The sequence below is a fragment of the Aricia agestis genome, chromosome Z (assembly GCF_905147365.1).
Source record: "Aricia agestis chromosome Z, ilAriAges1.1, whole genome shotgun sequence".
Classification (NCBI taxonomy): domain Eukaryota; kingdom Metazoa; phylum Arthropoda; class Insecta; order Lepidoptera; family Lycaenidae; genus Aricia; species Aricia agestis.
In genome coordinates, this window is record NC_056428.1 from 10,178,000 (window position 1) to 10,193,883 (window position 15,884).

The following is a 15,884-nucleotide window of genomic DNA, read 5'->3' on the forward strand; positions in this document are numbered from 1 at the left end:
GCGTAACAGGAGAATTGGCCCCAGGCGTTAGACGAAGGGGGCCAAAGCTCTATAATATTCAGAGCCAACCTACGCTATTAGTGTTTCGTTTACAGCGAGAACCGTCTATAGAAAGTGTCTTAAACTAGATGACGCCTGCAACTCCGTTGCGCCAAAATTTCCCCTCTCTTTCAAAACCTCTTCACGCCCAAAACACTGAATCTATTTTGCTAGGTGTGATTTATGAACATACATTGAGCCTCAAGAAAGGACGTTGTATACTTTTTATCCTCAAAATTTACGGTTCCCACGCGATAAACGAATTTTGGCGCAACGGAGTTGCGGGCGTTAACTAGTTTTAAATAAATTAATTCTTAAGCCAGAGTACTTTGAAGTAGTTTGAAGCGAGATAAAGCTTTTTTTGTCCCTCTCGTACCTCCATTTGCAACAAGTAAAAACATAATTACTCGTCAAAATCACGGCTAACAAGCGTCAATTAATTTTAACCGTGTTTTTGTGATTGACAGTCCCCGCTTTTTGCCGAAAACAAACCGAATCATTAAACTTAATTGATTTTCTGAAGGACAATAAAGGCTTTGCCCGAAATGGAAACCTTTTAAGGTAATTTGAGATTTCAATGAAGTGGGTAAAATACAGTAAGATCGTGAGTCTAATGTTTAAAAATTTTTAAATAATATATTTTTTAGTTTTAAAATCAATAAATTTTAACAATTGATATTTCGTTTATCGTAAATATGTATTCCTGGGTTTCTACCTAAAAAGAAAAAAATATACAGCCGAATATAGATCCTCCTAATTGGTCGGTTAAATGTCCAACCTGAGAACATTTTAACAAAGAGAACTGTTTTTGCTTTTTGTTATAAATAATACGCTTTTCATTCGCTATGAACTCTCATATTATACACTATGTTATTAATAAATAATAAATATACTCCAACAACGCAATACAATATGGTATGAAGGATAAACATAAAGTGGAATTAATGGTTAATAAAAGTACGCTATAAAGAAAATTGGCACCGGCTCTTGGTGCGACAGAATTAAATTCAAGGGCATTTTCTACGACTCTAGCATATAAAGAGGCAACATAATATATTATCTTAACATTCCTACTACACTACTCATATTATAAGCACTAAAACTAAATAGTCTGAAGTACTTAATAAGAAAAGAAAGAAATAATTGTAGGAGAACCTAATGTACGATTCGAGCGTGGGAAGATAGTCCACTCAATTTTATTTATACTATTATAGTATTAATAAAAAGTAGTATTTACACTGTTACAATATAAATAAAATTGAGTAGACTAGCTATCTTCATAATCTCGAATCGGGCTCACGTTCACATTAGCGTGATTTTAGATAACTTTTCAGAGGAGCAAAATGCAGTTTAAGTGACATAACGTTGTGCGAATCTTATTTTGTGAAATACGTCTTAAGACTCTTTGGTTTGTTCCGTCGTAATTATTATAATGAAAATAGTATTTGCATCCTATCTAATAATTCATCTAATGGATGAAGCTGATGCTGATAATAATTAAAGACTAGAAAATAATATCCTAATTCCATTTAGAAGGTCATTGCTAACTTAGCTACCGGACAAAACACATCCTAATAAAGTAATACCAAATTGTAGCATTTAGAAGGTAATGATGACCAATTCGAGCCGATAATGACGGAGACAATTATGGTGACTGTCGCGTAGCTACGCCCCTGGTTTGGCCGTATATGTATAGCACGCCCACACCCCACGCCCGACGCCCGACGTGTGGGAAAGATTGCACTCATTACATCCGGATTATTAGGGACCCTATTCATGGCCAATATGGGCTGTGTGGAGATTGTATTATTTTAATCTTCAGACACTCTAATAATAACAGTATTGATACAGCAGACAACTACCTTGTATGCTTGTCTTTATCTCTCACATTTGGGGCCAGTTTCATCCTGATAAAGTGTCGGATAGGCTATTCACAACTTACCTGACAGTTACTCTATACCCCATCTGTCAAAAAAAGTAGTAGATAGCCTATCCGGCACTTATCAGGAAGTGGTAAAACAGGCTCTTGCCTCTTAATAACGAGATAGAAAAAGACAACAAATAATGAAATATTAAATATACGTATGGGTTATAGATAGTTAAGAACATAATTATTATGAGTAGAAGACTTTTAGTTTGTGTTTTGAAATATATATGGTACTGGTAATTTGTTTTGAACTGGAGGCGTATTAACCGCTCAAATAGATAAGACGGTCATATTTACCACGAGTGATGTCATACCCGAGATTACCATGAGTTCACTACGGGTTAATTGTTTACTGTTCAGCTCCATAATGCATATCATGTTTTGTGTTTACAAAATAATGTTATCCATACTAATATTATGCGAAAGTCTGTCTGCATGTCCTCTTCACTTAAAAAGCGCTGTATAGGTACTTGGGTCTTGGGATGGGATAAAGGACTGTTATATCCAGAAAAAGTTACGGTTTTAATTAATATATTATCAAGTAGGTTAAATGTCAGCACACCGCGTTGAGGTTGCCGTCAACATCTAATATCTTTGTATCAGTCAATTCTTGTCAACTATGACGTCACAACTACATCAAGCAATTTGGGGAAACAAGCAGCAATATTGCGCAATACAATTGCCTGTAATTTCCAGCCCATCGGATATACGTCAATTGTATATCTGTCAGATTGAGCGATATGAAAAATCTGGAGCAATTAGGAGCAATAACGCCGAAATAATTGCCGCAATTAATCGAAATTGCTCCATATTGCTCCACTAATTGCTCCAGATCGGTCTATTTGGGTCGCCGAGCAATTGCTCACACGAATAATAATAATAATAATTGCGGCAATAATTATTATTGCCGCAACGTACGGGAGCCCTAGAATATTTTGTGAGTAGCTTCATTTTGATAGAGCACTACGTTTCGTGCGAGACAAGGCAAATAAAAACATATTCTTTTTTATAACAAAACCAAACGGACATAGGTCAGATTTTTTATAGAGCAGCAAAACTGGTTTGACAACAAAAAACAGCTGATTACTCATAGTAAAAAGCCTTTTATCTATACATCCTCAAAATATGTAGAAATATTACCTGTATAATGAGTCAGTAAAGTCCCTTTGAGGGAATGAATCAGGGCCCAGGAATGGAGATCACTTCAAAGGGCTCGTTGTACCGTTGTTCTGGAATCAATTTGTATGCAAGGGATTAAAGGGAGAATTTATACGAAGGTCGTATTGGGGTCAGACGGACAAAGGTAAGGTAATTCGTGCGAATTGAGAAACTATTAGCTTTGTTTTGATCGAAGGCTTTGTTGGAAAACAATGAGGGTTTTTGACTATGTAGTTTTTTGCGAAAGTTACTGGCCACTAAAATAATAGATATTACGTATTGATTTACAGGTAGATGAAGAAATTGATTCATATGCAGTTGACATACCTACGTCATTTGGTCGAATTATGTCAATTCGGTGTAAAGCGCTACAAGACTTTACATGAACGTGGACGGGGCGCTGCTGCTTAAAGGAGAACTATTAATTAATACAATATGTCGTAAATGGTGTTTTTGTATGATGGCAGCGTTAGTTCCTATTTTGCCACGTCCATTAAAAGCTGCCTTTTCGAGCTCTAATTCGTAATCCGTCAGCTGGGTTCGACGTAACGTGACCAAATTACGTAGGTTCTCCATCTGTCTATGTATCAAATTCTAGCTGATAGTACGTAGAAATAAGGTACTTTTATTGGTCATATCACGTCAAACTAATGTCAATTGGTTGGCTTACGTCAACCAAATGGATAAAATGAGATGAAAAACGCAGGTCCGCCATCGCCCATCTGCCTTTGAATCAATTTTCCCGATATTACCTAATTTTCTCCCCTTTTCACATTGTTCCATGATCGATATCCATAAATCCTTGCGTAATGCGTTTTTTATAACATTTACGTTAATCATGTTCATATTTTATATACGAATATGCTCCTTTACATGTAATCGCACGTATTGTTCGAACATGAAGAGGCATAATACAAGACATTAAATACAAAGAACAAGAGTGTGTGAATCGAGAGTGTGACTGTGTGATTCGATCAGTATTAATTACTTCAATACATCTTACGTGGTTCGTTTTTGCTACAGTTACATGACTCTATTGGTAACTTTTCTATTTTCCCAAGCTTTATCATGTATGGTACAAAGTGGCAAGTGACAGCATGATGTAGTATAATCGAAGAATAACTTTAAGGGCCTGTTTCACCACTTCCTGATATAATGCCTAATATGCTATTCACAACTTTTTTGATAGATTCTGCATACTTGATCTGTCAAGTTAATTGGTGGATAGCCTTATCAGGAAGTGGTGAAACAGGCCCTAAGTGTGCGTTTCTACCAGAGATCAGCAAATCTGTTGCGAGGAATGTGTTTTTGATGATAACATTCTTTAATAGCGCAACGATTTACAATTATTACGTTATTGGAAGTTCAGAATAGGCAATAACAACGAATATACAGGGTGTAACAAAACTAAGTGATAATACTGTAGGGTGTGTATGTGTATATATGTGTCTCTATATAGAGTTCACTGTCAAAATAGCAGCGTTGAAAGAGCGATTTTTTTTGTGACTTGTATATGTGAAAGTTAAAAAAGTTACTCTTTCAGCACTGCTATTTTCACAGTGAGCTCTATGCAAGGGACACATACAAATCCTAATTCCTAAAGTATATATCTAAAGAATTCTAAAGAAAGGTTTGCATAAATAGCGTCTAAGGAAGATATAATACCTTTTGTAAGTAGCATCTCTCAACTCTATTGTCTACTAATCATACACTTTCTACGAGCATCTAGAACGGTATAGATTATTCAAATCTTCCGACCGTGCGAGCGAACCGAACAGTACATTACTTATTAATAGATATGCTGTAAACAGGGTTGCCAGAATAAAAATAGAAATTCGTACATACAAATTTTCTCTTTAAAAAAATTTTGTTCTCTACATTAATACAAAAATATGTTGTACCACAAGATCCGCACTTTATAACAGTTTAAAAAATATATAGAGGGAAAACTGATTATATTGAAGAGTTTTATGAAATCAAACTTACTCTTTTGTTAGTTTTGTTTAGGTATGTCGATTCCTTTTTGCTTATGAAATCTTTAGTAATGTTATCTCCTTATTACATTTAGGAGTAATAATTAGCTAATAATATGAAACAAGTGGGTGCCCTATTCTAAAAATAACATTCGACTACGCACATACAAAAATTAATCAAAATTTATATGACATGGTGTGTATAATAAAACAGAATGATCTCGATTCTCGACGATAGTATTAGCAATAACAAATTACAACTTCCCTAATAGTTTATGATCTATAACTTTTATAGACCATAAAGATTCGCAATGTAAACTATTTATGTAAATAAAGCAATGATTGGGTGTAAATTATACGTAAACTTACTGATGTATATGTAAACAATCTATACTAATATAATGAGAAATTTTGTTCGTCTGTCTGCTACCTCTTCACGCTTGTAGTTAATGAACCGATTTTGATGTTTAAGGAATTTTGTCCCAGGAAAGAATTAGTCGAATTACACTAGTCAACAGTAGTTAGGTTGCCTGAAAACTAAAAGCTGTTTCTGTAAGAACTCTGTGCCCTGATCATAATATTATGTTTCTAAGAAATTTTCTTTCTATCAGCTCAGGTTTTTAAGATATTTCATTCCAAAGATAAAAAAATCTCGCATTTTAGCCCATTTCAGAATCAGATTGTAGTTGAAAGTATTAGAAACTGCAATTAGTTTGCAGGAACCATTTTTTTTTCGATTTTGTAGACCTGTTTTGCCCTACTAGAGATAGGAACAGCTCACATTAGACATTAGATATATTTCATGTCAAATTTGAGCTATTCCTATCTCTAGTAGGGCAAAACCAGAGATAGATCAAATATTGGGAACGGCCGTAAGTCAATCAAAAACGTTCAACAAATATTACATACACAAAATCATAATTTATCACTTTTATCAGACTTATAAATGCAACAAAAGTTTTGCTCATCAATCATTTAATATCAATGATAGTTTCAAGTATCTGATAGCAACTGGCCTTAAAACTTCAATACAATATTGTCAATGACTTATCTTCACGGTACTTATTACATTTAAGGCATCCATTATACGCTCATGCAAGCATCAGTCAATTCCGTCAATCATGAATTATGTTTGACTGATGAACTGACAAATGAATCCAGATTTTCGTCAATCAGCTTCATGCAACCGTCAGTCACGCTCTTACACGGTAGGTTACCCATCAGTCACAGTCATGACTGTGGTAAAACTGACAGCAAACCTACCGTCTAATGGATTCCTAAGAGTTTCGACAGCAAAAAAAGAAATAAGAAATGTATAATGTATGTAGGTCCTAGGATTTGTCAAGTTTGATGTAATTTAGCGACGTAGAATCCCATACATTTTATGTCTAATTTCGCTATCTAAATCGAATGTAATTAGACTAAGAACACCTAATGTAATTAGACTAAGAACACATAAGCGGAATCATTTGTTTCCTTTTACGAAGAAGAAATTATATAATTATTTTCGTCTGACGCATCACGCAATGGCGGCAACAGCCTTTCGCGATTCAGTTGGAGCACAGACGTTCATTGTTTTAACACAACGCTCTTATTTTACATTTAACTTCCAAGTATAAACTTGAGACTTGGAAATGTATTTTATAACTTGTGAAATTGTTTTCCCTTTGTTTTTTAAACTTACTAAAAGGTACACGCGGCTCCACCCGCGGAAAGAGTGTCGCAAGCTCAGTGCCGTAAATAGCCTTTTTTGCGCCCTGTGCGAGCTTCCATATAACTGCACCTTTGTTTTTTAACCGACTTCCAAAAAGGAGGAGGTTATAATATGTTCGGCTGGGGATATTTTTTACTACATTGGGAAACATCTCTGGGGCGCAGCGGGAACTTATCGGGAGCAATTCGAAAAATATGGATCTGTCTGGTCTGGCCATTCTTGCGCCCCCCAGAGTCTACGCCCTGTGCCTGAGCACCGGTGGCACCGTCCTATTTACGGCACTGCGCAAGCTCAGAACAATCGCGAGGTATGCGTACATTTACAAGTACTTATTCTATGTCCTTTGTCGAGACTTAAATTATCCTTTATCCTTTAGGACACAAAGTATCCGGGACACAAAGTATAGCCATACCCTCTCTCAGCAAATCTCAGCAAAATCGTGCGTGAAGAGGTAACAGACAGAAAGACAGACACACTTTAGCATTTACAATTAATAAGTATGGATTAGTATAGAATATAGATGAGGAATAAGGAAACATAATATTACGTTGTATTTTGATCTACAGTTATGCCTCAAGAGGTTTTGAGCTCAGGTGTCTATACAATGAAGGATATAATAATTACCCATGGGCAATGGACTTTACATATTTAATGAGGACAAACGAAGGTCGAGACATGAACAATACTTGAATATGTATGTTAGATATAAAATAAATAACAATATGTGAAATAATATGTGACAATGTGATACATAATAGTTTTTAATTTTTATTTGTTTAAAAAAACAGCTTTGCATTCAAGAAAATTCTACTGCAGTCCAGCACGGTAGAAGTGTAAACGAAACAGCAGAGTGCTTAGCCAAAATATATCAGATAGCAAAGTAAAGTGTCAAAAATGTATGGGATTTGACATGGCGCACCGCAAGCGCCATTAGTGGTACATTATGCATTATAAATCCCATACATTTTTAACATCAAACTTCACTTAAATTAAACTTGCAAATGCATTTTGACTAAGCACTCTAGTCAGCTAATCGTATTCTTTTTTTAAGACGAATAATAAGAATATCATAATTCATCACTTTATTTCTTGGATCGTAATATTTTTGGTCGTATAATTTAGGGCCATAGTAGGCCAGGAGATGATTTTTGCGGGGTCATCTAAATGCGTTCTCGCGCGTGTTAGCCAGGTGCCGCCAAACTGGTTTTATAAGGCTGGCAACACTGCTTCATTGGATGTAGCAAAAAGATTGATTACAAGTTCTTTTTTGTTACAGCTTAAGTTTCGCACGGTAATTCTTAATAAGTATGTAATTTTAATGTCGTTAATTTTGAAGATTATATAGAATCGCTACAATCAGACGTGCTATGAAATGTCTTCTGTAAATTTCTTTTAGTTTTCTTTTCATGCTGATAGGTCCCTTATTATCAAGTGATAATATTTCCATATGAAATCATTTTGAAAGGACTTAATAGAAATGTAATAATTTATAACATTATACACTTGAACAGCTCTACATGACAACTTATCCAAAAGCTTTCTCTCACACCCAGAAACCTTTAATACCATAACCAGGAAAACCAGCGCTATTAAATAAAGATCCAATTTAATCATATTTAATTAACGTGTCAGCCCTATTCCAATCTCTGTTCAGTCAGGTGTGTTTTGCAACTGCGTTCAGATTTCTTAACCGACGATATTAAGGCTCAGTGCTATTCTCAGAGAACATCTGTCGGATAAACATTATATAGCCAGATGTACCAGATGTACTCATGCAGATGTAATATAGAAATAAAACGAACATTACCTTTACAGCTTTAGAACACGGCAGTCTAGACAGCAATAGCTCAGTACTTGAAACCCCTAATTGTCGCTATAAAAATGGTACTTACTTACTAAACATTTTAGGATTGATTATATAATAGCCCACTTCCAAGCACTAAAACTTCATTTTTAACCCTTATTCCATGTTCAACTGTGTTGTTTTTTCGTTGCGTTATTTTAAGGATGGGGGGTGAAAATCTTGAAAATCTTTCGCTCAATGTTCAAACGTCGTCTGGCGCCTTGATTCGAGTTTAAAGTTAAAGTTGTTTATTCTTTACTTTTTTCAATTTAACATAAAATAAATTGGAATGTCAATCATTACGTTTCTGCAATAAACAAAAGAATAAATTCTTGTTGATTTATTCGAGAATTTTTCGTTTCTTTGTTGTTGACGTTGAACTGAGAGCCAGCTGTTTGGAGAATTCGGTTATTTAATATTTATTGCAATGATCGTATCTCTTGTGTATTATGTTTTGTGTTATTTATAATGTCTTTCATTATAAGTATTATTCTGTTTTTTAACTTGGTATTGAGTTCCATAAAGATTAAAACTTTAATTTTACAAAAAATTGAGACCTATATATTTTCAGGATACAAAGTTTATTTCTGAATATAATAAGTTATGACAATCACAAAATAAACTAGCTGTATTTAGTCTTAATAAGTTGGGTAATTCATACCCAATTAAAATAAGGACAACCATATTGTTTGTATTTGTTGTAAACTACGACCAATTCGAACTGAATATTATATCTTCTATTACCGGCGTTTTTTCCAGGACCCAGACTGAATATTTTAAAGAATAATATTTAAAGCAGTGATCTAATATTAAGACGAAAAAAGATAATAATATACACAATTACGAAACTCACAATATTATAAATTAGGTAGACAAATATCTTAAGTGGCAGACTGTCAGATGATATTAATTACTGTCTTATTAGCTAGACACGTTTACATATGGTTAACTGTTTCCGTTTTATGTCTATGAAAATAAACTTTCAGATTTTATGTTTGTAGTAATTGCGCTGTCATAAAAATGAATTAGCTTTTGTTGCCGGAATATTGCTGATCTTCTATTGCTATAAGTTTATGTTGTGTTAGATGTTGCGCGCAACTTAGTTACGTCAGAATTCGGTTATTTTTCCAAGCACAGCACATTTTTCCAAGATAAACATTTCTGGGATGAAAACTGTCCAATGTCATTCAAATCCTGAGATAGATAGACAAATTGACATGCTCATTATATTACAATTTTAGAATTTCCCTAAGGTACGATTCGACAGCTGCGTCTTACAACTCAATAATGGTCTAGAGTTCGATGACTCTCAAGGATTTCAAATTTACCTTACAATAAATATATGTATGTACCTACATAATTGATGACATTTACAGCTGTTTTTTACATAATTCGATGGCTCTATCATTTTTTTCGGGTCATTCTTTGGTCTGTCGTGACTCGTGGTTAGTACTTTAAAAACATAATATAAGATTTTAAGTTTTTTTACATGAATATACATTTTATTCCGCTCATAGTTCTTGTTTTGTTAGTCCATAATTATTTATTCTATTGCCTACAAACTGTAGACAACAGTTTTGAGAGTAAATTTGCTTGTGAATGGATGGTAGAATTGAAATAAATAAAAAATAAGTTTAACAATATTAAATTCAAAAGTATGAAGTTATACGCAAGTACAGCCACGGGCAACTAGTAGTAGTCTATAATCTGAGACCTTCACCACCTGTCCGGGCCACCGGCGAGGCCAGTCCAGAGGCCGATCACGTTACCAGCTGATTAAATATAGCCTAACTACACTAGAAATAGAGCCTAAGGTTCCACTATATTGTATCATATAATCAGTTATTTATATATTGTATTCGCAAATATTGCAGGAGATCGTGTGTAAAGTTCAAATTATAGCCGTTTAAAGTGTAGTAATATTATGTACTTAGTTAAATTTTTACGAAAACCTTTTACGAAACAATTTTATTTAATTTAAATTACGAAAAAATTTTTACGAAAACCTTTTATTTATTGACGTGATGTGGAGTAAAATACTTTGAACCACAGTTTCTTGAAGTTTTGTGACTCGAGTTTATGTTTTCAAAAGCGTTGTAGACTGTAGTCTGTAGATTTCTTCAATATTTGACGACGCCAATCGACTGATTTGCCTTAAATGCCTGGTAACAGACAGGGACAAACAGACAAGAAAGAAGAGAATAATAGGATTCTAAATCATCAAAAAAAAATCTTGAAAAAATCTACACATGCTGAATAAAAAATAATTTATAATGACACACATACGTGTCCTGAAAAATTGTAATTACAAACACACTTTGATCACTCGTATGACAATGATTTAGTTCATACGAGTCTCCTTTTGTGACGAATCCTTTGTACCACTTTGAACCTTACTTCTATATAAATAAGATTGAAAATATGTAGCTGTCTGTCTGAGTAGTGATAACACGTCTTAAGGTAACGTCAACATTTATTTGCAGCTCTCTGCATTTCTCGGAAAACAGATGTTTGACTCTGCCAGTACGAAGTATTTTCATCGTTAATGAAAAACGATATAAGATTGATGAAATATTATACCTTTGCCCATCATCGCGTTCCATCGTCCGTATCCCCAAAATCATAATAGGAAAGCCAGTTGCAACTTTACACTTCATTCTGTATTTTTTTACAAAAAACGAGCTCTATATTTATCGGATGCAATTCCCAGGATTCAAATATTGTGAATATGAACAATACACATGAAAAATTTAGAACTCTACAAAAAATAGAGCTTATTTTGGACCGTAGATACTAGGTACAATATCACTTGTATTGTAATTAGTTCTTCAGTAATTCTATTTACAAAGTATGTCATTTAAACAATACAACTCCTTATTTAATATCGTTCTTATCAGATAAACAAAAGCTGATAAGAGACAAACAGAAAGTTTACGAGGTAGCTCTACATTTAAGTGGAGATTAAATTGATAAACGCCTACTCTATGTGGTAATAATTATGCTGGGCCCATTTAAGTGTACAGGGGATCTCGTAATAGTGGTCTGCAGTTCTCTACATCAATATTTGACAGGATTAAAATGATAATGATAAGACGGTCACAAATCGTCGGATGAATATTATGTTTATTGCCATTGGTGTAGAGATTTCTCTTATGTTTATTTATAGTAGGCTTATTGACTGTTGGTATATTGAATGGTTAAGTATGTTTTTACTTACCGTTAAAAACTCGGGAGTATAATCAATATGCAACTCTGCCACCAAGACTCCGGGATTGCTGTATCCACTATCGATTCGCTACAAAATATCACTGCACTTATAGTAACAGAACACAATTGCAACGTTAAGTTTCACCGTGAAATGTTGGCAGCACAAACATTTAGGCCGTCGTTAGACTATCGATTGGCGGATGGAATAAAATAAACACAGCAATAACAAAGCAATAGCGAGGCGTGCACAGCGTGCCGCCTCGCCCGCGGTCTACTCCGTACTGTGGGCAGTGGGCTCTAGGCAGAGACGCGGTGTTGCCAGCTAAGAGAATTTACTTTCCCCGAAAATAAAGTTGTTTGTTTATTTTGTAAACAGTGTTATCGTGGAGATTCTTGTGGGAAGTTACAACCTTTTTACTTACAATCACAATAATTGCTAGTGTTATTAAGGTAACGCAATATTAATTTTGTTGTAATTAGAATAAGAATTTGGCCTAATTCATCGCTATCATTAAAATTACATTACAGTCATAATATAATGATATTTATATCTTATTAAATAACTTTACTTTATTTTAGACTAGACTAGACCCCAAAACTACATGCATTAACTATATGAAATTAATTTATAAGACATTAAAGTAAAATAGTTTTTAGTTTCGGTAATAACTAATAACAATTTACTATGATAGCCATGTCAAGTTTTTCTAAATGCTGACTACGATGACGCAGTTAGCGATTTTTATCATGAGATAAAATCACATTGAAACCCCTTCTAAAGTTCTATCACAGTACTTACTTTGAAAATTCCCTTCTTTTCTCTCCTAACAGGTAATGTAGCGAAGGCAATTATACAGGCTTTTAGCTCAACTGTCAAAATATTCAACTCCGAACCTGAATTCATAATTTTATATTATAATACATAAACAAACCTTGTTCAAACAAAACATTGGAGATTGATTGATGGAGGAAGACGTAAGCCAAAGCCCCACCGAGGAACACCAAATAACCGGCCCCCAAATATACACGGATGGAAGTAAAATAGAGGGGAAAACCGGAGCTGCTCTAACGTGGTGGAATAACGGCCGGGAAACCAGACACTCCACTTTCCACCTAGAACCGCACAATACAGTCTTCCAATTTGAGATCTATGCACTCTATAGAGCGATCCAATTGGCAAGGACATAAAAGGAAAGCTTAATTAACATCATGAGTGACTCCAGATCGTCACTAAACATGCTGAGAAATCCTTTGGTGACTCACCCACTTGCGATCGAAATGAAGAAAGACCTAAGAGCTATAACAGAGGAAGGCAGAAAAGTGCGGCTATTCTGGCTAAAAGCGCACGTGGGTACTCCAGGAAACGAAAGAGCGGATGAACTGGCAAAAAAGGCTGCACTTACCATAAACACGGCCTCAGATTACAACAGAGTGCCAATGTCCTACATACGGAGAAAAATAAGGGAGGGGACAACAGTTAAGTGGCAGGAAAGATACCAATCCTCCTCAACCGGATCGGTCACAAAAGTTTTTTTCCCCACTGTTAAAAAGGCGTGGGAAATACTAAGGCACGTTACAATAACGCCTACACACGTGCAAGCCATGACCGTTCCTGGAGGATTCGCAGCATACTTGTATCGTTTCCACCTTTATGACAGCCCCTCCTGCATTTGTGACCCCGCAAAGGACGAGACAATATTCCACCTGCTCATTGAATGCCCAAGGTTTGGTAGTAACAGGTCTGACTTAGAAATACAACTGGAAATGGAGCTAAGTTAGGCAACCCTCCCTACCATCATGGAGGAAAAAGCCACCAGAGAACCATTGATGGTATTCATTAGCAAAGTTGTCTCCAGTGCAGCCACAGCAAATGACTCAACGTTATACACAGGCCACAACAAATTAAACTATACACCACATACGATCACAAGCTCCAACGTCATATCCATACTAATATTATAAATGCGAAAGTATCTCTGTCTGTCTGTCTGTCTCGCTTTCACGCCAAAACTACTGAACCGATTGCAATGAAATTTTGTACACAGTTATTCTAGAGTCTGAGAAAGGACATAGGCTACATTTTGATGTGGGAAAATATCTTATTTCCATGAAAATATCGATGAAAATTAATTCGCATTGCGCGTGGCCAGCGCTCATCCCGGGGGTCCTGGGTTCGAGTCCCGCAGGCGGAACAAAAAGTTTTCAATGTTCCTGGGTCTTGGATGTGTATTAAAATAATGTTTTAAAAAATCTTAAATATTTTTATGTATAATATTATAAAAATCCAGAAATATATCGATGCATTGAACATTTTAGTTCTAATACGATTCAACAGATGGCGTTTTATTTTTCACTTCATTGTAACATAGAACTAATCATACTTATTAGTTACTAGCTGTTGCCCGCGACTTCGTCCGCGTGGACTTTAGTTTATAGCGCGCGATGTCAACAAAATTTGTGTCAAATTTAAAAACTTTTTGAAACCCTGGTAAGTGGTACCCCTCTTAGAGCCGCGCTACACCAGAATGGCAGCGCTGAAAGTGCTCGCCTCGCCGCTGCCATTCCGGTGTAGCGCGGCCCTTAATTAATCAAAATACCCAAAAACAGCTGTGCACATAATCTATACTAATATTATAAATGCGAAAGTATCTCTGTCTGTCTGTCTGTCAGTCAGTCTCGCTTTCATGCCAAACGCCAAAACTACCGAACCGATTGTAATGAAATTTTGTATACAGATAGTCTACAGCCTGAGAAAGGACATAGGCTACTTTTTTACTGGAAAAAAGGGTTGTCAGGGGGTGAAAATGCGTAAATTTGTTCAAATTAAGTTAGTTCCAAAAATTTCTTGCTCAAAAGTCTTTCTATAAGAGGTGGTATCATCTTACATTTAAGTTTCGATTTTTTTCGATTGTTATATCTATAATTCTACGGTATAAAATAACTCAGTACTTTATCTGTGCAGTGACGTAACCTTAAACCTATCAATGATAAATAGTTTATGGGTAAAGTTGTGTTTAACGTTGTTCGTGGCGGCCGAAAAGGAAGATCTTCCGACCGAGCGAGATAGCATATTCAGTCAGGCCGAAGCCCACTGACGTCTTTTCAGACGTTGTATATATCTTGCCGTTCTCCGAAACTTCGATAGCGCGATGCAGTAATGTTAGGTGAATTGTGGGTACCGCCACATCACTCCCCCCCGAAGACCTGTGGTATTCTTCGATGCGCTTGTGTTGTCAGGTGTGGGCCGAAGCTACGCGTGCAATGACCAGGAGAGGGACCCCGTGCTCTGCTTGTTGACCGGTCGTTGTAGCCTATGGCTGCCCCGTTCAAGCCAGACGCGGGTTCGACCGGCGCGGACCTCCAACGCGGCTTATGGTCGAGGCGACCCGGTTACGCTTGATGTCTGCTGACGTGGTGCGGAGGGGCGGGGAGTGTTGATGATGATTGATGTCCAGAAGGATGCGTGTTCTTGTCGATGGTCACCAATTTAACGTTGTTAGTGGCGGCCGAAAAGGAAGATCTTCCGACCGAGCGAGATAGCATGCTCAGTCAGGCCGAAGCCCACTGACATCATTTCAGACGTTGTATATATCTTGCCGTTCTCCGAAACTTCGATAGTGCGATGCAGGCATGTTAGGTGAATTGTGGGTACCGCCACATGTGTAATTGGGGGCTAAAATATAAGCTTTAAAATTTGGCATAAAATATAAAGTTTAATATAAAAAAATGAAATACTTATTGTGTGCACACTGCACAGCTGTATTGATTTAAGGGGTACTAGGGTTTTTTTTATAAAAGCTTTTGACACCAATTTTGTTGACATCGCGCTTTATAAACTGAAGTCCACGCGGACGAAGTCGCGGGCAACGGCTAGTATATATATATATATATATATATATATATATATATATATATATATATATATATATATATATATATATATATATATATATATATATATATATATATATATATATATATATATATATATATAAAATAAAGAAAAAGAAAAGTGTCCATGGC

The 15,884-nt window shown here is 35.7% G+C and overlaps 1 protein-coding gene across 1 annotated transcript in view; it reads right to left on the bottom strand.

The window, feature by feature from the left end:
• Positions 1-12,143, bottom strand: part of LOC121738814 (ADP-ribosylation factor-like protein 4C) — a 75,042-nt gene extending 62,899 nt beyond the window's left edge. The window contains exon 1 of the mRNA XM_042131064.1: positions 11,872-12,143. The gene's annotated coding sequence lies outside the window, so the exon portion shown is untranslated. The remainder of the gene's footprint in view (positions 1-11,871) is intronic.
• Between the last annotated feature and the right edge of the window lie 3,741 nt (positions 12,144-15,884).